Source organism: Amblyomma mixtum, chromosome 1 (genome assembly GCF_055824585.1).
Source record: "Amblyomma mixtum isolate Tamu chromosome 1, ASM5582458v1, whole genome shotgun sequence".
In the NCBI taxonomy this organism is placed as follows: domain Eukaryota; kingdom Metazoa; phylum Arthropoda; class Arachnida; order Ixodida; family Ixodidae; genus Amblyomma; species Amblyomma mixtum.
In genome coordinates, this window is record NC_143012.1 from 69,327,512 (window position 1) to 69,350,679 (window position 23,168).

At 46.7% G+C, this 23,168-nt stretch overlaps 1 protein-coding gene and 1 pseudogene across 1 annotated transcript in view; one reads left to right on the forward strand and one right to left on the reverse strand.

Annotated features, from left to right (window-relative positions):
• LOC149366666 (flap endonuclease GEN homolog 1-like) overlaps positions 1–23,168 on the reverse strand; it is an 82,466-nt gene that overhangs the window by 35,168 nt on the left and 24,130 nt on the right. The window lies entirely within an intron of this gene.
• Positions 277–22,856, forward strand: LOC149366667 (uncharacterized; annotated as a pseudogene).

The following is a 23,168-nucleotide window of genomic DNA, read 5'->3' on the forward strand; positions in this document are numbered from 1 at the left end:
TCTCCAGAGACAGGCCGAGGGAGGCGCGGTGACGCCACGTCTGGTTGAGAACAAGGGCAACACCAAAAAACGTCACGGAGAAGCGCATTCCATCGACCAATCAGCGTCTCCGGCCTACCTACCCCCAAACGCTTCTGAACTGATATCAGGAGGTCGCGTTCGTCTTGCCACGCCAAGTCCGGAGGTACAGCGTTCGTCGTTCGTGCTTTGTACACCTGTCAAATTCCATTTTATCTCAACTTTTTGTCAGCTGTGACGCCATCCGTTCATGTTAAAATGCCCGGTCGGAAGCATCAAAGTGGTGCGTCTAAACGAAAGGCGAAGTTAGAAAGAGAAGATCGAGGCTGCCAAAGATGACAAAGTATCTTCTGAATGCAGCTTCTGCGGAGCATTATGACTGCTCTACCCAGAGTCCGTACCAATACCCCGATAGTACCGACAGTGCTTCTTTGAAGGACTTGCTACAGCTCCATCACTACGGTTTCCTGGCAACAAGCCAGATTTCACTCATCTTGGTTATCTGGATCCTGGGAAAACGGTGCCAACCTCGTTCGTCCATATATCTGAGCAACCGAGGCTAACCGAGGTCTGTCCTGTTCCTGAGTTAGCAACGTCGTTGCTACTCGGCCCGGCCCCTGCCACGGAGCTCCAGGTGTCCTTTCCGCCAGGCCCGATTTCTGCTTCTGCTGATCAACAGGCGCCAAACATCCCCGATGAGCCTCCTACTGACGAACGCCAGCAAACAACACTGCAAGAACCGACTCACTTGTTTCCTACTAGTGCGGCTTCGAGTCATCGTGTTCCCACCCACAAAGTGTGCCTCGAGAGGACTGGTCAGACGGCTTCTCGCTGCGACAACAAAGAAGTACAGACCTCCCCGCAGCAGGAGGTAGGTTGTGGGGTTCTCCAAAGTGACCCTTCTAAGTGGCCGGACGTCATTACTGATAGCTTTCGGAGCCTTGAGAAAGGACCAGTGTATTTTCAAAATCGCGCAGAAACTTTTCCGTCTTCCGAAAGACAATACACAACTCAGAAGAGTTATATATCACCTCATCTTTTCGTGCGAAAGGCTATAAATGGGGAAGCTTACGAGCTACACTGGTTGATGTATTCAGAGTCCAAAGGTTCCGTTTACTGCTTCATGTGCAAACTATTTTCAATTCGAAGCAACCAGAGTACTTTCACCACTCATGGCTTTTCTGATTGGAAAAAAGCAGAAGAAAAGGTTTGCGCTCATGAAAATAGCGTCGAGCACCGGAACTGTGTGACAGCATGGCTCGCCCGGTCTAACTCGAACAGCACAATTGACAAGGAGCTGGTTAAGCATCTTGTCACTGAGACCGCTTACTGAACAGAGGTGTTGAAGCGCGTAGTCGTTGTAGTTAAGCTTCTAGCTGAGCGCAGCCTAGCGTTTAAGGTGGCGGTCCCACTCTGACGGTGAGCGGGAACCATTTTTGGTGATATTTGTACGTCGACTGTACCTCGCTCGTTCGCTTCATAAATATGGTTCAGATATCTCCGAAAAGCTACTTTTCTCTGCTTTCAAAAGATGCATTTTGTTTAACGGTAGCTGCAAATTTGTTTCAACTGTAAAAGAAAACGCAAAGATGAAAACTGGCAGTTGAGCTCAACTTGTCTCAGGAAATGCAAAATTGTGAAAAACCTCTTGCACCTAGAGAAATATCTTTCGAGATACTTTGAGATCGGATGCTAATCAACATATTTAAGCATTTAGAAGTACGTGTATAGATTAGTTTATTAGCCACACATGTTTGAAAAGCATAGAAAACAGAACAATGTAATCTGCAATAACTTTTGGGATATGCATTGCATTGCGGCGCCTTTTTGTACAGTTTGAGATCGTCTAATCGCCCTTCCATTCTGAAAATTTCATCCGTCTGCCTTGTTTAGTTTAAAAGTTATTCCTGATCAAAATTAGCGTTTTTTCGAAATAGTTAAAAACGAAATGCAAAATTGTTCAGGTAACCAGCGCGTGGCAGTTTTGAGATTTTGCGTGAAGAAACTTAATACTTCGCTCTACGCGGCTAAGCATCGCCTTTACTCTACGGCTTTTGGGGAATGCGCAATGTCTAGTTGATTTTAGCTACCTTTTTTGTTCTCCTCATGAAGGACACAAGCTCTTGAAACGTTCAGCGGCTTCTTTTTTTTCTGGCAAATATACTCTTAAAATGTCGGTCTCTCATTCCTTTAATCAACTTGTAACAATTGCCAAGAACAAAGTCCGCAGAATACAAACAATAATAGCAATAACGCAGCGACATGCGATAAATGTAGATAAATGTAGTAAGTAGCGCCATCTACACACATGCACGTGTACTAAATAATCACAGTTCAAAAAAATAACGAGTGTGGCGCTGCTAAACATTTACAATCAGGAGGTGTTCACGAGAGGGAACGATACCTCTACGATGTTCGCACGTTTCCCTCGATTTTGCCCTATGTAGTGTGTGTCGAACTTCCAAGCAGATTTCCGCCATATTGCTTTGCTGGATTGTTTTGTAGCGTAAAGCTAGTAAAGCCACACTACGCGGGTCAGAGCCGAGTTTTGCGCGAGTGTGCGCCGCCTGTTATGCGCAGCGCGAGAACCGCGTGACGTCACGAGAGGCGCAGGTCCGCCGGTGCGAGCTCCTCGCTGTCGGCGCCGCCGGCGTGCGCTCCTCTCCGACGCGTGACCTCGTGTTTACGACAGTTGCGCCGCGCGCTACTGCGCATGCGCGAGGAGGGTGCGCGGAGAAATGACGGTCGCGCTCAACATGTAAGCTCTGGTAAGCTAAGGAGAGTCGAGCCGCTGCCAAACGGCTCAGAAGACTGGAAAATGTAAATTCTTCCGATCCCGAGGTTGTCGCCTGGCAGTTTGCCGTCGAGCAGCCAAGGCGAAACGTGCGGCCGAAACACCGGATCACTTTACTCTACGTATATCCAGGCATAGCAGAGCTAAGCCACTGCCAATTTTTTTCACCTGACGCTACGAAACGCATTCTGGGCGTCGTATTATTTTTCGAGGACAGCTTTGGCATTGCTAAAGCGACAGGAAAGGGAAGAGACAGGCTTTCGCTTCGTGCTGCCGGTTGTTCGCTGTTCCGGCTAGCGCTGTGGAGGGGAAGTTGGAGAGCGCTCGATTCGCCTGCACTCAATGCACCAGTTCGGCAAAGTTCTGCGGCAGCGGCGGTGCGGCGGGTGTGTACCGCTAGTTCCGGCACTTTGAGCGCAGTTTGGCACTGTCTGCTTCCAAAACGGATGGTCGAGTGCAGGCCTGGTCGTCGCTAGCCTTTGCGATGCCAATGAATTGGAGCCAGCTGTTTACAGCCTACATCAGCGGCAGCCAACCTCTCGTATCTCATGAAGAAATGTGCAAACCGCACATCACAATAACATGTTGCCATGAACCAGCCTCGATCCGTTTCTTTGGAGAACTCGAGCAGCGTTCTAGCTTGTCGACGAGTGAAAGTTACTTGAGTCTCCGCCGTTTATCACAACCCGCAAACCATCATCTGCTTCCATGGCGGCTGCAGCTGCACTATTTCAGCACTAACCATGGAGCAGGTGCAGTTTTCCTGAACTAGACTCGCACTTCTTTCAAACGAATGCCGTGGTTCAGAGGGCGCCATGTTCCACCGCTGAAATGAATCCATGTGGTATATAAGTCGGGTACAACTCAAGAACGAAGCAGCACATGCCCATCAAAGGAGACCGCCCAGCCAAGCGCGTCGACCGAACAGTTTTCTGTTCGGTCACCACAGGTGCGCCGCGACAGCAGTGGAGACTGAAGCTGCCACGACCGTCTGTTGCCGAATATGACCCCACCTGTAGCATTCAGCGCTCTTGCGAAAAAGACGCTCTCGCGCGGATCTATGCGAAAGGTGAGCAGCCCAGCCCTCTCCCCCCCCCTCCCCCTTTAGTGGCCAGTGCAGCTGAGACAATTAACGGGGGCACCACACCTACTAGTACCTTCGCCTTTCTCCCTGTCTTTTCCCCTGCTCCTGCTCAGGTGCTCCTAGAGACGATGGCGGATGCCGGGGCAGCAAAATCTCTTCCTTTCTTTTTGCGTTATTATTCTTTTAGCCTTATCCCGAACAAAGGACATCCACCGTCGGCGACACGGGGACAAAGCGCCGACTCCTTCGTTCTCTTTCGCAGACTTGGCTGCATGCACAGCCACACAAATCGACGTGATTGGCTGGAGAGCTCCGTCTGAGTTGCGTGTGCCGCTTCGTTCTTTTGTTGTAACCGACTATAGTGCTGAGAAGTCCCCTTTTCGGGAAATGGCACAAAGGACCGCCCCCTCCCCTTGCTGCGCGCCCCTCCTGCAGGCGGGGTAGACTAGCGCCGCAGGAAAAGGAATTCTCGGAAAATGATTACAAGCACGTTATAAGCGGTGTTTACATGACAGGTTGAGTGGAGGATTTGAGCTGAAAACCGGTTACTGGGTTCATGTAAACGAGTCGGGTCCGGGAGTCGAGGGAGCGAGTCCAGTCAACTCCGCTGCAGGTGGTGGGTTGACTCACTCGACCCCAACAGCAGATAGCACGTAAACCGGTCTGAGTCGGGTTAGTGGAAGGAGGGGTGATAAATGCGAACCTGTTATTCGCTTGCGCCGTAGCGCCTGCGAGGCAGCTGTGCATGCCGCAATCTTCCCGGCTGCCACTGCCCTTTCCCGCTGCGCCGTTCGACGCTTGGTGCCGCTGCTGTTGAACCGGTCGCGACTCGCTAAAATCGAGTTCTTGTAAACATGCAGTCAAGTTGGGCTGACCTTGCTCAACTCGATCTCCTGGCTCGACCCGCCGAAGTCGGGTTCATGTAAACGAGGCTATAGTTTCCTGACAATAGACGGTGTGAAAATAGCAGCTGTTCCTACAGTTTCCAGGTACGCGCGCGTGGACACGCACGCATACACACACACATACGCGGGCGCACTTTTTCAATCTTTGACCCAACCAAATCGAGGCAAATCGACGCAAGGTTAGAAAGATATACATTTAACGCGATGGAAAATTCTGGAGGGAATAAGCAACCTAATGATGCAAACTGGATACAAGAAAGACGTACGTCTAAAATGAATAAGAGCACGCAGTTGAGGGTCCAAACGAGAGAGGGGAGGGGGTCGCCCTAAGTGCCTACAGAACTATCGCTTTGTAGCCGACCCCTTTTTTTTGGCAGCATTCCTGCACACCTCGCCCCCCCCCCCCCCCCCCCCCCCCCCGTTCTTCTTCGTACAATGTCTATAAAAAAGTCTCGAGTCCGCCTCGTGAATGGTATGCATCTGTATACTGCATTTTTGTGAGCCTTGGCAAAATTCCGTCGAAGTTGATCGGAATTGGTTGCAAGGTGCCGCCGCATGTACGACGAATATTTGCTTCTGAGGTAAACACATTCCGACACCCTGCGGTGCTAACCCTCTCAATAGCAATTTCACGTCTCTTGCGCAATGTCGATTCATCTCAAGGGTAAACAGAAATTGACAATTGCCCACTTCTCTCTGCCTTTTTCTTTACCAACCATAGTTTATAAGGTTGGACAGGCATACGCTGAGCGTTGACTAAATTGTATAGCTGTCTTTGTTATAGTTTTCTTATCATAGATGCAATATCATTTGATAAAAAAATATATTTTTTTTCAGCGCTATAGTTAGCAGGTTACACTCTAGACCAGGAGTGTTCCGACTACTACTAATATTACTATGCATCAACAGTGACGAAGTGATTGAACGCGCAAAAGACGGGGGCAGAAGGAAGGACACAAGAAAGGCACCGATTTCAACTATAAGGTTCATTGAAAAAAAAAACGCTAGAAATATATACATGGGACATAAACATAATTAATTTTCTTTATTTCACACCTTCCTTATTTTTGGCGTCCGCTTCCTCTTTTCGCTTACTTACTAATTTGCTCTGTGCAATTATGTCGACAGTTATCACTAACTCTCCCAAGTTTCCACTGTGTCGACGTTGTGCCTTTTGCGATGCGGGCTGGGCAGCATTATTTTTTTCTTTTTCTTTGCTCCCACTAATATATGTCACGACATTGAAAACAGGAAAGTCTGTAGTCGCGTAAAACTCAAGAACGAAACGGCTCATTCCCTCAAAGGAGGCCCTCCAGATAGTAACATCGACGGTACAGCTTTCTGCGGCTATTTAGCCAAGGCTAAACAAGAGAGAGAAGGAAACGGTCCTCTGTTCCCGTGCTGGCATCCTTATCCCGAACAAGGATCACCTCACCTCTGACGCCGTTTGGACAAAGACGGTACCCTCTTTGCCCCGGCTCGCCCCACTCTCTTTGGCTTTGGCAAGGGACAGGCAGAGAAAGAAGCATGCGGAACCACCCCAGCCAACACCTCCCCCCACGCACGACGAGGACTAGCAGCCGGGCTTGCCATGGTTCGTTTGTAATCCTCTGAAGGCAGGCGCAGCAACAAAAGAACCCTCACGCAGCACAGGTGCACGGGTCAAGAAAGGACCGGACACGTATCTCAACATCTCAACCAAAACCAGTCTCGGTTCGCTGGGGGCAAGACGGGTAGACACTTTCTCAGTGATGGATCAGTGTCGTAGCCTGGTGGCAGAATATGAACTACTCGCAAGATGGCGGCAGTGGAACCGCCAGAAGCGTTTGCGGGACGGCAGGCTGGAAACGCTGATTGGTCGATGGGATGCGCTTCTCCGTGACGTTTTTTGACTTTGCCCTCGTTCTCAACCGGACGTGGCGTCAGCGCGCCTTTCTCGACCTCTCCCTAGAGCGCCTGGGGAATCGCTAGGTGCACCCGCCGCGCCGCGCGTGCGTGGTGAGCGGGCATGCCGCATTCGTTTCGTGATCCTCGGCGCGCTCGTTTCGAGGCGTGTGCAGCTATGGCGTTCGTGCGTGGTGCGCTCGGCGGCGACAGCCAGCTGAAATTTCTGTGCAGTTTTTGCTTGCGGCTTTCGCCGTTTCCCCAGGAGCACGTGGCTAGTGTCGTGCTCGTATTTAAAGTTTTTGCCGCGGCACTACAAGGATCCGCATCAGGCGCGCTTTGAGGACCGCCGTTTGACAGCTACGCTGACGCGCTTGTCGGGGGTGCGCATTCTCAACCCTGAGGTAAGGACTGAACTACATTGTCGCAAGTTTTCTCGTGCATTGAGGACTCACCAAATTGCGGTGCTTGTAACGAAACTTTTTTTTTTTTTTTGCAGCGTCGTTCCCTGGATATGCTTCTCGGAAGCCGATGTCATTGTTCGCCGCGGACGCTGGGCCTACTGCTCGCCGCCACGCCGCTGTAGGTTGACGTTGAAGAGCTGCTCCAAACGGCCCTTTTCAGGGCCGCTTCATTGCTTCCTGGAAGATTGCGGGCATCAATCTCGCGGCCGTGTTCCCTCTCTTTGTCGAAATCGGCGCCAGACATCAGAACCCGCGCTAGGCCTCGTTGCAGGGTTAAACGAGTGCAGTGTGGCTTTAGAGAAGTTATGACTTGCGCTTAGTCTATCTATATCATTCATTCAGTGCAGTGTGCCTTTGCTTCTTTAGCGACTTCTCACGCCTTGTCGAAATCGGATTTAAAGCTCACGCCACGCCTCGTTGAATGGGTTAACCGAGTGCAGCGCCTAGCTTTGTTTTTGTGTTCTAACCTGTAAGCAGTGCACCTTTCTTCGCTCCTTACTTTTGTTCTTTTCAGTCGTTTCCTGAATCCGTCGAAAGAGCCAGGCTTGCCGGATGGTTGTTCGCCGTGAATGGAACCACGAGGCGATCGCATCTGCATACACAGCGCGACTTTGTTCCCTCGTGTTTTTTTTTACCAAGGATTGCTTCGACAGCTCGTGCAAAACGAGGACTGCGCACGCCGTGTCGTCGCTGCTTAGTGAAGAGGCACAAAACGGATGTCGTCCTTACTAAAGGCCCTTCTCGGGGCCACCTCAGTGTTTCCTGGCAGACCACGCGCTTTCCGCCCTGTGCACATGTTCCCCTCATTTCCAATCATTTGTAAGTTGCATATCAATGAATTAATAAATCAGTCAATGCACTTTATTTACCAGAAAAATCTGGCTGGTCACCCTGGGCTAAAAGCTGTGCACACAGCTTGACAAGGCCCAGGGGACCATTAGATGACAGATTTGAACGTAGGAAAAACAAGTTGGTACTTTAAAAGAACATGGAAAGTACACCAAACAATATAAGAGATAAACATTACAATCGCGCATTGCAGTAAAGAAAAAGAAAACACTTTGACAGCAGACATACAGTATCAATTTACACTATAATACATACAAAAATCACGACATTCAGCATTATGGCACGAAATATAAGAACAGCACATAAAGCAAAAAAGAGAATGCAAGTTACAATAGTACAGATAGATTAGCTGTTTACATTTGCATATGCATAAAATTAGTCCTCGTCTCCTTGGGCCTCCTTCAAATCCTGCAGAAGGCTTGAATTTGCAACTGCTAATATCAAAGAAGATTTAGAAGAACTTCAGTTTGGGATACACGGTGCATAGTACTTGAGAAAACAAACAATAGCGCCTACAATGACACACACAGAAGAATAACTATGCAGCACAAGCGCTATCCTGCGCTCTACAGTATGGAACTGTGACTGAAAAATGAACCTTCACGTCAGTGAAATATGAGCCTTTAGGCTGTCTACAAATTGTTATTACAGAAAGAAAGAAATATTAGTGAATGTTGTGTGAGAGGCTTGCATATTACTCTGTTTGTTTATTTATTTATTTACCCCTCAAGGCCAGTGGCATTACACAGATGTTAGGGTGGGCTAGTCTAAAAGGAAAGTAAAATAATAGAGCCCGGCCCGCACCGCTTAGAGCACAACGGGCTAGTGGCATTACACAGGGGGAATGGTAAATATACTAAAACTGAGAGAAAAATACAGTTGATTACATGAACATTAAACAGCGCCTGAATATACAATGTTAGCTAGTGCTACGCGGAACTGCTCGTAATTTTCAGTGCCGGCAACTTCTGCGGTAAGGTGGTTCCAGTCGCATGAGGTTCGCGGCAGGAATGACTGCGAGCAGCATTTTCTGTTGCATGACATACTTCCAACTTTGTGATCATGATCAATGCGGCGGGATACAGAAATTGTACGGGGGATGAGGTGATCACGAAGAGCGGGATGATGGTACAGCTTGTGGAACAGGGTGATACGAAACACTTTTCTACGCGATGTCAGTTATGGGAGGCAGATATTAGACTTCATAGCTGTGCGGTTGCAGTTAACAAGGATTAAACGCACAGAGTTATTTTGCACCAGCTCAAGATCATTAATGAAGTTGTCATGAGCAGGGTGCCATACACGTGTTGCATGCTCGAGTTTTTATCGTATTAGTGTTTGATAAAGCAGTAGTTTCAAATTGGAAGGAACGTTAAAGAAGTTGCGACGTAAGTAGCAAAGCATGCGATTAGCATTTTCAATTATGTTCTCGGTATGAAGAGACCAGTTAAGATAATAAGTAATGTGGACGCCGATGCACTTATATGATGAGGCTGATTCCAACGAAATGTTATCGATGTAGTAGTGAGGTGGGACGGAAGTTTTTCTAGATACACGCATGACTTTGCATTTGTTCATATATAGCTGCATTCACCATTCTTCGCACTGAAGTCAGTGGCGGTCTCGTCAAGTAGTCCCCTGCTTTGTACGTTCACCTTGTTAGCGGCTGTCTTATTTCACACAATTCCACGTTCTACACGTTGATAGGTATCGTGTTCCTGCCTTGGTGGTAGTGGTTTATTTAAAAAAAAAAGGAAGCAAAAGAGTGTTGCCGGCTGCGGCAATTGCTATCTAATATCTTAAGCACCCGAGCTGCAGCCGGCGGAAACGACAGGGAAAGGGAGAGGATAGTAAGGAGAAGTATAGAGGGGAGCGACAGCAAGAAAGGACAGGGGAGAGCTTTGTACACTATTTACAAAATACAAAAGTAATCAAGTTCCCGCCACCGTTGTCTTGCCATGCCGCCGGCGCGGCGGCGACGGCGGTGCCATTTACCTGCGGTTGCGGTGGCCAACAACCTCGTCGGCGGGAGGGGGGGGGGGAGCCACCCATTCATGTCTTTATCCCACCAGGGACACAGCGACGCAAGCGAGGGGACCATCCCTTTCTGGCTTGACAAGGAGCGCCGACCAGCCGCCTTGGGGACTGAGGGCAGAAAAAATTAAGCCACTTCCCAGAACTGATAAATGAAGGCCGCTAACCCCACTGGTGAAATGTCCGGGCAGGTGCTTTGACCTTAGTGGACATGTCGTGGCAATTATCTCAGACGTCGATTCGTTTCCCCTGGTATCGAAATGAATATTGCTCGCGTAAACGTTAACATTCAAAGATTGAGTAATGGTATAACGTCTATACCTTTCGCCATTTATTTTTCAATAACAAAGCGCAAAAAAAATTTTGTGCAAATAAAATGAAAAATCGTTGTTTCTATTTTTTCTTTTTTTATATACAGCAGTCTGTCCGCTCCCCCTAAAACCACTCTCTGTGACCGCCACTGACTGAAGTAATGTAAGGTTGTTAGTGTTGGTTATTTCTCTAAAAATGACGCAAACATCAGCGAATAGGTGAATATGAGAATCCATAAGAGAGCGGGGATCATTAATGTTAGATCAGGAACAGTAGCTAGGGTCCAAGAACTGAACCTTGTGGAACTCCGGAAGACACCTCTGTAAAACAGGTGTTATAACCGTAAGCAATAACTAATTGTGAGCGATTAAGTAGACATTCAATCCATTTCAATAAGTTACAGTCAATATTAAGATGTTTTAGTTTGTGAGCCAAAAGGTTGTGACATACATCGTCGAAATCCTTTGAAAAATTCAGAAATATACAGCCAGTTAGTGATGATAGGTCTAGAATACAGTGCAATGCATGTGTAAACTATATTAACTGTGTTTCGCAAGAGTAAAGTTTTCGAAAACAATGTTGCGCTGACATAAAAAGTTGTTCAATGAAAGGAAGTTAACAAGGTTGGTGAATATTATATGTTTGAGCATTTTGGGTCAAGTATTGGTAAGGGATATGGGACGATAATTAATAGGGGATGCTTTGCTGCCGGATTTGTAGACTGTAACCACCTTTCCGATCTTCCACTCAGTAGCAGCGTTGACTGGTCAATGCTGGAAAAGTTTGGTTAGTATAATGGGCGAATAAGCTGCAGTGCTTTTTAAGTAACGCAGTCATAACCCGGAGCGGAATGAACACTGAGTCCATCAATAAGCTTATTCACACCAGTAGGAGCAACAGTTATAGGTGGCATGAAAACATAGTTGAAGTGGTGAGTTGTAGGCATATGTATACATCAGATATGGGTGCAAAGTTGTCAGTGATTACGCGGTTAAGAATCGTGACGCGAACGTCGGAAGGGATGAGGTCGCCTAACGGGTCAGATAACGCAAAACTATCGTCGGTGGAAGGATTAATGACCCGCCAGAATTTTTGACATTGGTGGTTACATGTGAGTGGAAGTGCTTTTAGCGCTTTTGAGCGCCTGAACATACATGTTGGAAGCCGCTGAATACGAAGTCCGATCGCTCACTAGTTGGCGAGAACTTTGCGATGCGGTAGAGGCTTTCTTTTTGTTAGATAAACGTTTAATGTGATTATTACACTAGGGAGCTATTGAGTGGGTGGTAGCAGTGCGTTCAGGAGTGTATTGTTCTGTGAGTTGGGTGATTATAGCTGTGAACATGCTCCAGTTGGTTTGAATGCTGCGGACACCAAAGCTATGGGAAAGCATCGATAAAAAAAAATAGTTCATTATTTATCGCCTGAAAATTTGCTCCATTGTAGTCTCGTATTATTATTTTTTTCTTTTTGTTAGTGTTCGGAGTGGCTAGATTAATGTCATAGTGCATTAGCAAGTGGTCGCTGATGCCTGGCAGGTATGTAATAGGTGAGACTATGTCAGATCGATTTGTCAGGATTAAATCTAGCGTATTAGCCGCGTTGGCTGTTATAGTCCCTTGTGAGCACAAATGCACTAACAAGAATACTGAGCGCACATCTAAAAATTCGCGACTTCGAGACGAGAACGGGGACATTAAAGGGGAGTTGGTATCCCATGTTATCTTCGAAAAAATTAGATCGGCAAATAAAACAATACTGAAATAGATCATGGTGCTTTGTTTTTAAGTGTTTCCATAAAAAAGTATGGCAACAGATAAGGAAAGGCTTAGGTGATCGTGATCGAGGAGGTTAGACTGAATTATAGTGCAACAGCTTGAAACAGGTCTTCACATCATTCATATATACTAGAACATTGCAGGAGCCCGGACAAAGCAAAATTACACAAATTACGTTTGAATAGAGATTATGGCAGGAAAGTGGATGAAATATAGCTAAAAGAAGAATTGTGAACCGAAGCAAAGTATGTAATGAGCCAGAAATATGCATATCAAAGAAGACACTGCACTGAGAAAATGGACAGCATGAAATAAATGAGCAGCACAAGTGCAGCGTACAGGCCTTTATCAAAGAATTTATATTTTGTTTATTTACCACGTCCTGGTAGTGTTAGCTCCATAAAGCATTATCAAAATTATCACAATTTTCAGTTTTATTTGCTTAGGAGAACGTTAGAGCAATAAGAACTTGGCTCATAAATGCACCTCAAATATTGCCATAAATCATCGTACTCTTCGTCCTGGGCCACAAGAGCTGGGGCTTCATGAGATAATTATTACGGTGCATTAACGAAAATTTCAACATGCCGTCAGCATGCAAAGATTTTATACTGGCGCTGAAAAACCCGCATTTTTTTAATTTTCGCTGGCAGGAGGGAGTAACTTTCTTGACTGCGCTGCTTTCTTCCTAAGCAAATGAAAGACGTGTATGCCGAGCAAAAACAATTCGAAAATATGTAGCGTAAGATATAACACTAATGCACTGTGAAGCTTGATGCCTTATTGGTCCAGTAGAGTGGAGAGCTGGGCGAGTTAATTGGTTCACGATTGTAGAAAGAAAACCAGCGCAAAAGACGGGGACACAGAACTCGGAACACAGAATACAGGAACACAGAACACAGCGTCGTCCTGTGTTCCTGTTGTGCGTCTCCGTCCTTTGCCCTTGTTTTTTTTTTCCTTAATTGGCCATGCACTTGTGGCAATTTAAGTGCACTTCCTGTGAATTTTGCACAAAAGTAGTGTATTTTTGCATTCACCTTTTTTACACGCTGAGTTGTTTTATCTTTTGGTCACTTCAGAAGGGAGGAGTTAGTATAGAAGTAATTTACTTGGAGAATACAAGGAAATATATCTTGCGATGAATTTTCTCATATTTTAATTCTGCCTGATGGGAATGCATTACGCGCCATACGGTGTTACTCACAACCAAACGCCCAAGGCTCTAAGTTGGGCAAAGCATGTATCATATATGTGGAAGTGCGAATATGGCTGTGGTGCGCTGGGCGTCTTGCATGCACAGCAGGAAGTGATTTGTGTCTAGACCATCCAGGAGGGCATGTACAAGGACGGGAGGATAGTACAAACGCTAAAAAAAAAAAAGCTAGCTGGGGCTAGAAACGCATTTTTCGTTCTAGCAAGTACCAACGTTGGGGCAAAGCAACCAGTTTTGGGCGCCTTGTAAGAAGAAAGGATGGTTCTGGGAAGCGGAGGCAGGGCTGCGTACGGCGCACGCGAGGTCGCGGGGTCACGGAGTAGCGCTGCAGCAGCACATCGGGAAAAGGTTAAATTCTTCCACTCGCCACTCGCAGCGCACCGCAGAGCCGGCAGCCTTCTCTCTTGTCCGCCTACCCGGCAGGTTCCGGCGGGGGAGACGGACAATAGTCGCGGGCGAGAGCGAAGGAGGGGGGGGGGGGGGGGGCACCACATGAAAGGCATTAGAAGAATGTCACTGGCGCCTCCACTACGGCTCAGCTTGTACTATTCTGGCGCAGTGCTGCGTTTCGCCGTAATCGCTTGTCAGCAAAGTGAACACAGCACCGTGCCTTCCCGTGAATAGTACAAGCAGGGACGTCGCGGCCACATCGGCATTCGCAGTATAGCGCCGCCCTGTCGCTTATTTGCTCGCTTATCCTCTAACAAGTCAAAAAGTCTTCCTGTTGTGGCACGCCATCCATGGCTTACGACACCACGTCTGTCATTCCCCTTCATACTTCAAGCGTTTCTCTTGCTATGGAAGTATTAGCCGTTGCGGCCACCAATTCAAGCAGCGAGAAACATTTCAGCGCCGCAGGATTCGTAATGAAAGAGCGCCGCTCTTGTTTCGATCAAGCCATCATCAATGAACAACTTGCATATTTAGAGTGATAAATCTATACCTTTATGCGTTGTGTCTTGTGTATAATCCCAAACTGTGATCTGGAATGCGAGGTCAAAATTTGAATGTCATTGAAATAAACTCATTTTCCTCAAATTCTCTTTTTGTGTCGTCGCCGCTTTGCAGGTCGGGCCGAGCACGAGCGTGCTCAGGGTCCTTCAGTGTCGGGCCGGGCTTCCTGTCGGTAGGTTAAGTCCCGGGCCGGGCGCGGGTTCGAAATTGCGGCCCGTGCACAGCTCTATTCAGAAACCTAATCACATTTCCTTTTGTGAAAAAAGAGCTATGTGCAGAGTTTAAATGGTGCAAGTATGAAGCTACAATGAAGTCAATTACCAAACACATCGAAACATCAGTTGTGATGCCTGAAAAAAGATGTACTGCAACATATAAATACTTAAGTCTCGATAAGCAGGAATACTGAAGGGGAATAAAAACAGTTTTCTTTTGTTCGGGCTCACGCACCTGCTACAAACATATTCTTTATACATAGCAATAAAACTTGAAATAACTGTTTAAGAAGCCTTTTGGTCAAAGTATAGCTAAGTATGACTGAAAGGAGTCCGCAAGAAATGCACGGAAGCAGGCATGCAGTGTGACAGCGCAGCGCGACAGGTGCGCTTTTTAATCTCGCGCGCGCACTGAAGAACATGGGTTTATGGTTTATTGGGGTTTTAACGTCGCAAAACGAGTCAGGCTATGAGGGACGCCGTAGTGAAAGGGGTTCGGAAATTTCGACCACCTGGGGTTCTTTAACGTGCACTGACATCGCACAGTACACGGGCCTCTAGAATTTAGCCTCCATCGAAATTCGACCACCCCGACCGGGATCGAACCCGCGTCTTTCGGATCAGCGGCCGAGCGCCATAGCCACTGAGCCACCGCGGCGGGTCGAAAGACATGACGGGGACACGCCGAGGAGGCAACGCTGCAGTGCACGCTGCCTCCTCGCCTCTCGGCTCCTCGCGAGCAGCCCCGTCCGCTGACGAGCGGTGGCGGGGGAAAATCTAGGGAAAACATGCCTGTCCCCAACCGGACATGACGTCATTAAATATCACGTGACCTATGACGTCACGCGTATGACGTCATATTTTTTTGACCAATCAGCGTTTCCAGCCTGCCGTCCCGCAAACGCTTGTGAACCGCCACCTTAAGGGAAGTGATGAAGTTTTTGGTTCACCGAGAAATGGCAATTACATGGGAGTACTTGAAGTCATTGCCAAGTTTGATCCCTTTCTAGAGGAGCACATCAAACGCTATGGGAACAAGGGAAAAAATCACCCATCGTACCTGTCAAAAACCATTTGTGACGAATTTATCGAGCATATGGCAAAGGCTGTCAAAGATCGTCTCGTTGACGAAGTGAAACGCGCAAAATACTTCTCTTTAATTGTTGATTCCACTCCAGACCTTACACACGTTGATCAACTGTCAGTTGTTTTACGATACTACTTAAATGGGCAAGTGTACGAACGGTTTCTTGGATTTGTTCCAACTGAATCGCATACCGGCTTGCATCTTTTCGACACCGTGATGACCCTCTTGACAGCCAATGGCATCTCAATTGGTGATTGTAGGGGCCAAGCATACGACAACGCGAGTAATATGTCAGGAAAGTACAAAGGACTGCAAGCTCAAATAAAACACCTGAACGAATTGGCAGTCTACGTCCCATGTGCTGGTCATTCACTAAATTTAGTTGGCGCGTGTAGTGTTGACAGTTGCCTTGAGGCTGTCAAATTTTTTGCTCTAACTCAGAGACTGTATGTGTTCTTTGCTGCCTCACCTAAGCGATGGAAACATCTTTTGAACAGCATGGGTGAAAGTGGTGACTGTGAGCAACTTGTTCTGAAAAGTCTCTCTCAGACCAGGTGGTCAAGGCACGCTGAATCACGTAAGGCCATTTTGAAAAATTTCAAAGCAGTCTTGTGCTGCCTTGAAGCGATCTAAAAGAATGAAGAAGAAAACGGTGACACTCGGAACGAAGCGCACACTCTCTTCAAGATGGTGACAAAACTAGCGACTGCATTCATGGCAATTTCCTGGAGTGAAATCTTGGACCGCTTTGACAAAACGAGCGTAGCAGTTCAGAAACCAGGATTAGACATTTCTACTGCTGTAGAACTGCTGAGCTCTCTAGAAGGCTTTGTTAATTCGTTGCGACCTCTCTTTGATACCTTCGAGGAGAGAGCACGCACGCTAAGTACAAATAAATGTTATCAGGATGAGGGCAAACGTATCATTTTGAGTAAGCACCCGGACGAAAAAAGCGGTAGTGTGCTACGAGGTAGAGAAAAATTTATCGTGGAGACCTTCAATGTCGTGCTGGATAGCCAGGCTCTGCTTTGCGCGCGCGAAAGGCTGCCTACGCTGAGCTCTGCGAAAGGTTCGGATTCATAAAATTGCTGACAGAGGTTGGGAGCGAGGCCTAGCTCTCTGGCACAGCAGGCTGAGAGGTTGGTGAAAACCTACGAAAATGATTTGGAACCAGCATTTCCCGCTGAAATCGTTCAGTTTGCGAACTTTCTGCACAACTCTGTCTGCAAAGACACGAGATCCCTGGGAATAATGAAGTTGCTGCAAGAAAGAAAGCTTACTGATGTGTTTCCGAACCTTTCCATTGCTTTGAGAATATACTTAAGCATACCTATGACAAACTGTGAGACCGAGAGATCGTTTTCTAAGTTGTCGCTGATAAAAAGTCGCCTTCGTTCGAGCCTCCTTGACAATAAGTTGAACTCGCTTGCTATCATGTCCATTGAGAGTGACCTTCTCCGCGATCTATCTTTCGAACAGACTATATCTGATTTCGCCAAAGCGAAGGCGCGAAAAATGCCATTTTAAAATGAACTGTTTGCGGAGTACATGAAACGTTCCAACGACTTTGTTGCATGTATCATCTCCCACCCTCCATGTTAACAATGAAACTCTGAGCAGTGTAATTCAAAAGATGTAAATCTTCGTTGTGCGTCTCTTGTTTGTTCTTGTGATATTGAGCCTGCTTGTAATGAGCTGTATTGTTGTTGTTTTTGATAGTGCCACATTTATTTGGTGTCATCTTTGCTTGTCTTTCCTTCAACGAAAGTATTTTAAAATATGCTTTGTAATTAGAGTTGGTAATTTTCATATGTATTCTAGTGAACTTTATTGTGTTTGTATTGCCTTAAGTATTGTATATATCAGTTGTATATTTATTGTGTAACGTGTATAACGATTACTGCAGTCTGATACTTGAATTTTAATAAAGAAGGCTTGGGTACAATCAAGCGTCTCCTCACAGGATTAGATTTAGTGATCCAAACAAATCCTAGCTTTTTCAGAAAACAGAATGCAGATTAAGTGAATTCGCTCAGTGAACAGATGTGCTGGTGTTTACAACAGCACGCGTCTCCTAAATTTTGTCGCACTCCTTATAGTAATAACACCGGGATTTTTTCTTTAGCTTTACCAAACTGAAAAACAAATCGGGATGTGCTAGCTTCTTTGAGGTCCCACAGTTTCACTTCGTGCTCCGGCGGCCACTAGGAAAGCGAAACACTCGTTTATGGGCTTATGTTTAGATTTATGGGCTTTAATGTCCCAAATCAACTCCGGCTATACAGGACGCGGATAATTTCGACCACCTCGGGTTCTTTAAAGTGCACTGATGTCGCATATTACACGGGGCTCTAACATTCCGCCTCCAGCGAAATGCGACCGGCGTGGCCGGGACAATTTATTTTGTTCGTTCTTTTTTCTAAGTATTGGTTTCGTAGAATGAAGGTGTGAATGAAAGAGAGAAATAGGTGCCGTAGTGTAGAGCTCAGAAATAATTTCGACCACCTGGGGATCTTTAACGCGCTCTGACATCGCACAACACACGGGCGCCTTTTTGCATTTTCCCTCCATCAAAACACGGTCGCCGTGTGGCTGGGTTTGAATCCGGGTACTCGGCTCAGCAGCCGAGCATCTAACCACTGAGCCGGGACTTTAATTCTCCTTTTCAAATTTTCCCCACGAGGGCAGTAGTAAAAGTTCATCGTGTGATCAAATTAATTTTAATAACTTTTAATATTACCCTCTCGGGCACTAATTAACGAGTGTTTCTATTTCCTAGTCGCTGCCGAAGCACCCATCTCAGCCCGCTTTTCCTTGATGCGCTAGCATTAAAACAGCGCTGCGAAGGAAAACCCGTCTGTCGGCTTGTGTACGGCGTCACTGCAAGAGGAGAGGAGGCGGCGCGCTGCACTGCAGCCCCGCAAGTTGTCGGTCGGCCCACGTGGCTCTTCCGTGGCGTTCGGCGCTCGACCACATACGCACACGTGTCGGGCGTTCTAAAAGTCGCCTGGTGTTTTTTGCGCTGTAAACCTAATGCTACTGCGTTACTTCTGCAGGAATCCCATTCGCTCTTTTTACTTGTTGGAATTAAAATGAAACATGGCATATATTCTAGTCGTGTAGCGGGGAGCAGGAAAGAGGGGGCAAGTAGAGGGAGAGGGGGCCTACAGCCGCATTAGCCCAGGGCCCTAGATCGGTTTTAGTAGATGGGCTGCGGTGTCTTGCACCTGACACTTGGACTTCCTCGTCTCTTGCTGGACTCCAGTGATGACTTGACCCAGTTCGGCGGCGAGGTGCTATTTCCCGGGTGTCCCAGCTAAATGTAACCAACCTTTTAAAAAAGACGAGGTGTCCTAGTCCAGGGAAACCAACTAAAGGTTGTTCAGAGTCGCATGGCCTAGTCTCGAGTAGTTTTTTCATTCATCAAAGTAAATTAGTTAAGCTTAATTAGCTAACTTTTTAATTATAGACTTTAGGAAAAAAGTGTCAATGGAAATGTTTTAGAAGAACTCTAGTTTGGGCTAGTTGGTTCATGATTCAACAGGAAAATGGCGCAAAAGACGTGGACAAAAGAGACAAACACGACAGGACCAGCGCCAACTTACAACTGAATTTTATTTCGCACCAAACCCGCCTTTATGTAGGCCAACACGCCCTAACATCCGTGTAATCACGCACAGGCAGTAGAAAAGATAACTGTAAGATATCTAGCACATGAAGCGCAATAGCAACCACGTAACATACTATCATGACTAAAAAAAACCAACAAAAAAAACCCAACAAAAGTATAGCAAACAACACTAAAACGGTCATGACCAAGCAACTCTTCAACACCAAAAACGATACACACTCATCAGTGATACCAGATGACCAACAAAGAAGCGTGGAAAAAAGGTGAAGAATGAAGCGTTAAGACCAAAGCAGTGTCAAAGGTAAAAAAAGGTTGAAATGGATGAAGAGTGCAAACCTTAAAAATTGGAAACCAAAAACCAGCAGCCACATGAATGATAACCGATGACCAACCAGAAAAAAGATGGACGCGAAGCTGTGACCAAAGTCGGCGTCAAAGGTATAAAAACGAGAAAAAAATTGGAAACGAACAACCAGCAGCCATATGAATGATAACCGATGACCAACAAGAAACATGAAAAAGGATGAATGCGGAGCTCAGACCAAGGTCAGCGTCAAAGGTGTAAAAAACGAGAACAAAAACCGCGCAAAAACCGCACATCGTCAAAAAAATCGTCAGAAATTGCAACCAATGCCAAAGGAAAGAGCGTGCACAACAAAACAAAACGAAGAGCCTACAGAAAACTTTCTAGAAAAGTGTACTCCTCGTTGCTAAGCGTAATGGATGGCTTGCTGACGCATCTGCTCCCTTCTTTCCTGATGTAAAAGGCTTCGACCACCTCTCTCTCAAATCTGTCCTTCCCACTCCTCAAAAAAATAGTTTTCTCGAACTCCGGACGGCAACCCCTGCAGGCTTTGCAATGATCCACTAGAAAGCTTCCTTCGTTATTCCGCAGATTCCGGCAGTGCTCGCTGGCTCGCTCATTAAAACATCGACCAGTTTGGCCAATGTAGCTGAGCCCGCAACTTAAGGGAATCTGGTAAACAACCCGCGTCCTGCACCGTGTGAACTTGTTTTGATGTTTCACAGTACAAGCCGGTTGTTTTTTCCTTTAGTCATTGCGCAAAGCTTAGAAAGTTTGCAGGGGGCTGAGAATGCGACCTGAACATTATGTCTGCCTGCTACTTTTTTAAGGTTGTGTGAAACCTTGTGGATATATATACGGTAGTACTGCCACACGGTTGCGTGAAACCGGATCTTTGCTTTTAGGACCTTGCTTCATCTTCTGCAGTATGGCTTCACACACGGAAGTAACCATACAAGAGGGGTATCCTGCTACTTTTAACCGCTGAACTTGAGCACTGAAACTGGACGAGACCATATGGGGGCATGATTTGTTCAAAGACGCTTGCAAGGAGTTCGAAACAATTGCCCGCTTCACAAGCTTCGAATGAGCACTGTCAAAGGGGAGCAAACCTTTCTTTGAACGCGGATTATACATCCAACACAAGCCATCTTTGCAAAACCGTACCCTAAGGTCCAAGAACTGGAGTTCGCCATTTGTCGGGACCTCCTTAGTAAAACTGAGGCCTTGGCTGTGTTCTGAAAACACGGACATAGTCCTTGCGACCGCAGCGTCTAGCTCATGCTCAGAAGTGTCTTTAAGGATAACTAAGAAATCGTCAACATACCTATGTACAGAGACTACGTGCGGATCAACAAGGTGGCATCTTATGTCAGCTCCTACAATGGAGAGAAAAATATCACAAAGGGTGGGAGCTACAGACGAGCCAATGCATATTCCCTTCTTCTGAACAAAGAATTTTCCATCAAACAAAAGAGCAGTCGAACTTAGGTAAAATTCTAACAAAGAAATGAAATTGTCAACGCTTACTCCTGCTGCATTTTGAAAAGGGACTTCGCCGGTGGACTGGATGTTTTCCCTGACAGCCTTTAAAAGTCCTTGATGGGGAACGGAATAAAACAGCTCTTCAATGTCGATGGAAAACCCTGTGTAGTGCTTGGGGGGCAAAGACTCCAGGTGGTTTTGCACCTCGCACGAACTGCGCACAAGAAACGGGTCCTTGCCTACCAGGCGTCCAAGGTGGGTTTGAAGGTAGCTACTGACAAGACGTTGCCACGTCCCCCTTTCCGAAACGATGGTGCGTAGCGGTAAACCAGGCTTGTGGTTTGCACTCTTCATCCATTTCAACCTTTTTTTACCTTTGACACTGCTTTGGTCTTAACGCTTCATTCTTCACCTTTTTTCCACGCTTCTTTGTTGGTCATCTGGTATCACTGATGAGTGTGTATCGTTTTTGGTGTTGAAGAGTTGCTTGGTCATGACCGTTTTAGTGTTGTTTGCTATACTTTTGTTGGGTTTTTTTTGTTGGTTTTTTTTAGTCATGATAGTATGTTACGTGGTTGCTATTGCGCTTCATGTGCTAGATATCTTACAGTTATCTTTTCTACTGCCTGTGCGTGATTACACGGATGTTAGGGCGTGTTGGCCTACATAAAGGCGGGTTTGGTGCGAAATAAAATTCAGTTGTAAGTTGGCGCTAGTCCTGTCGTGTTTGTCTCTTTTGTCCACGTCTTTTGCGCCATTTTCCCGTTGAAATGTTTTAGATCGCCTCGAAAAACCGCCAGTAGTGCTGTTTCCATCACGGTACGATTTGCGTAGCTTCATTTATCGGTCTTAAAAGAAAGTTAACACGTGACCAGTTCCTCGCTCGCATCTCTGCCCCAAAGTGCACCCAAAGTCTCATCGAGGTGAGGACTTCAGAAAAACAGAATTTTATTCTCTAAGGTGCATCTTGGGACGTTGAAGTGGCACGGTTGTCATGTGGAAGCTTTTTTTATTGTCTGAATTACGGTTAACGGCCGCTAAAAAAACTATTTTACGCAAATAGTACGTTGCTGCAAATGTTTCAGCCAGCGGTTTTTCAAAGCGATCTGCAACTTTTCCATTGACACTTTGTTCATCAAGTCAATAATTAAAGTTACCTTATTAAGATTAACTAATTACTTAACTTTGAAAAACGAAAAAAATGTTCCAGGCTAGGTCACACGACTCTAAAGAACCCTCAGTTGGTTTCAGATGGCTAAGGCATCCCGTGTTTTTTAAAAGCTTGGCTACATTTAGCTGGAACACCTGGTATATATTCATTTATAACCACCAGGGCTTTACGTGCCGAAAGGTGCGTAGATGTTCAACACACGCATGCCGTTGTTCAAATCCGTGGAAATGAAGCGACCTTCAATATCTCGGTCATGGCGCAGCATCTTCACTCCGAGTTCGCGAAGGAAAACAAGAGCCCCCCCCCCCCCCCCCCCCCTTCCCCTTGTCCCAAAGCTCCAGTACGATTTCGTACCGAATGACATGTCGACTTCCCCTTGCTTAGCTGCCCTCGTGAGGGCGCGACAGTTCAGCGTGCCTAGTACAAGAAAAAAAGTCGTGGTGGTGGGGGAGGGGGATCGGGAGGGGGGTTGGTTAGTCCGACTACAGAAGGGTTCTCCTCCAAGTCCACCACAGGCGAGGTGAGAGGGTAGTCTGGAGATGAGTCATAACTATTGTCTGAAACAAACTCAGTCACATGCCTTGCCCCCACAGAACTCCCAGAGGGATGGCATTCCTTTCTCCTCGTCGCTGTCAGACTCGTTTTCGCTGGAACTAGCTAGGCGTGGAGGGTGATTAAGACAGGCGCGCTTTGTTAGGGGCCCTCCATCTGAGGAACTTGAGCTTGCTTCTGGGAAGTTGTTCTTTGTCTTCTTCCTGGGGCTTCGCTTCCTCTTCAGGTGGGTTCACTTGGCCTGTGTTTCTTTGTCCTCGTTGGCCTGGTCCCAGGTGGCCGGAACTACGTCCACTTCCCTCCCGTGAAATCCTGAACACCACGTGAACGGCGACCACGTGAACGGCGCGTGCCGTTCACGTGTCCCCTTCTCTTTTTGCTCGACACGACGCATCAAACTAAAAATGAACCATTTGGTACAAGGAAGTTTAGTA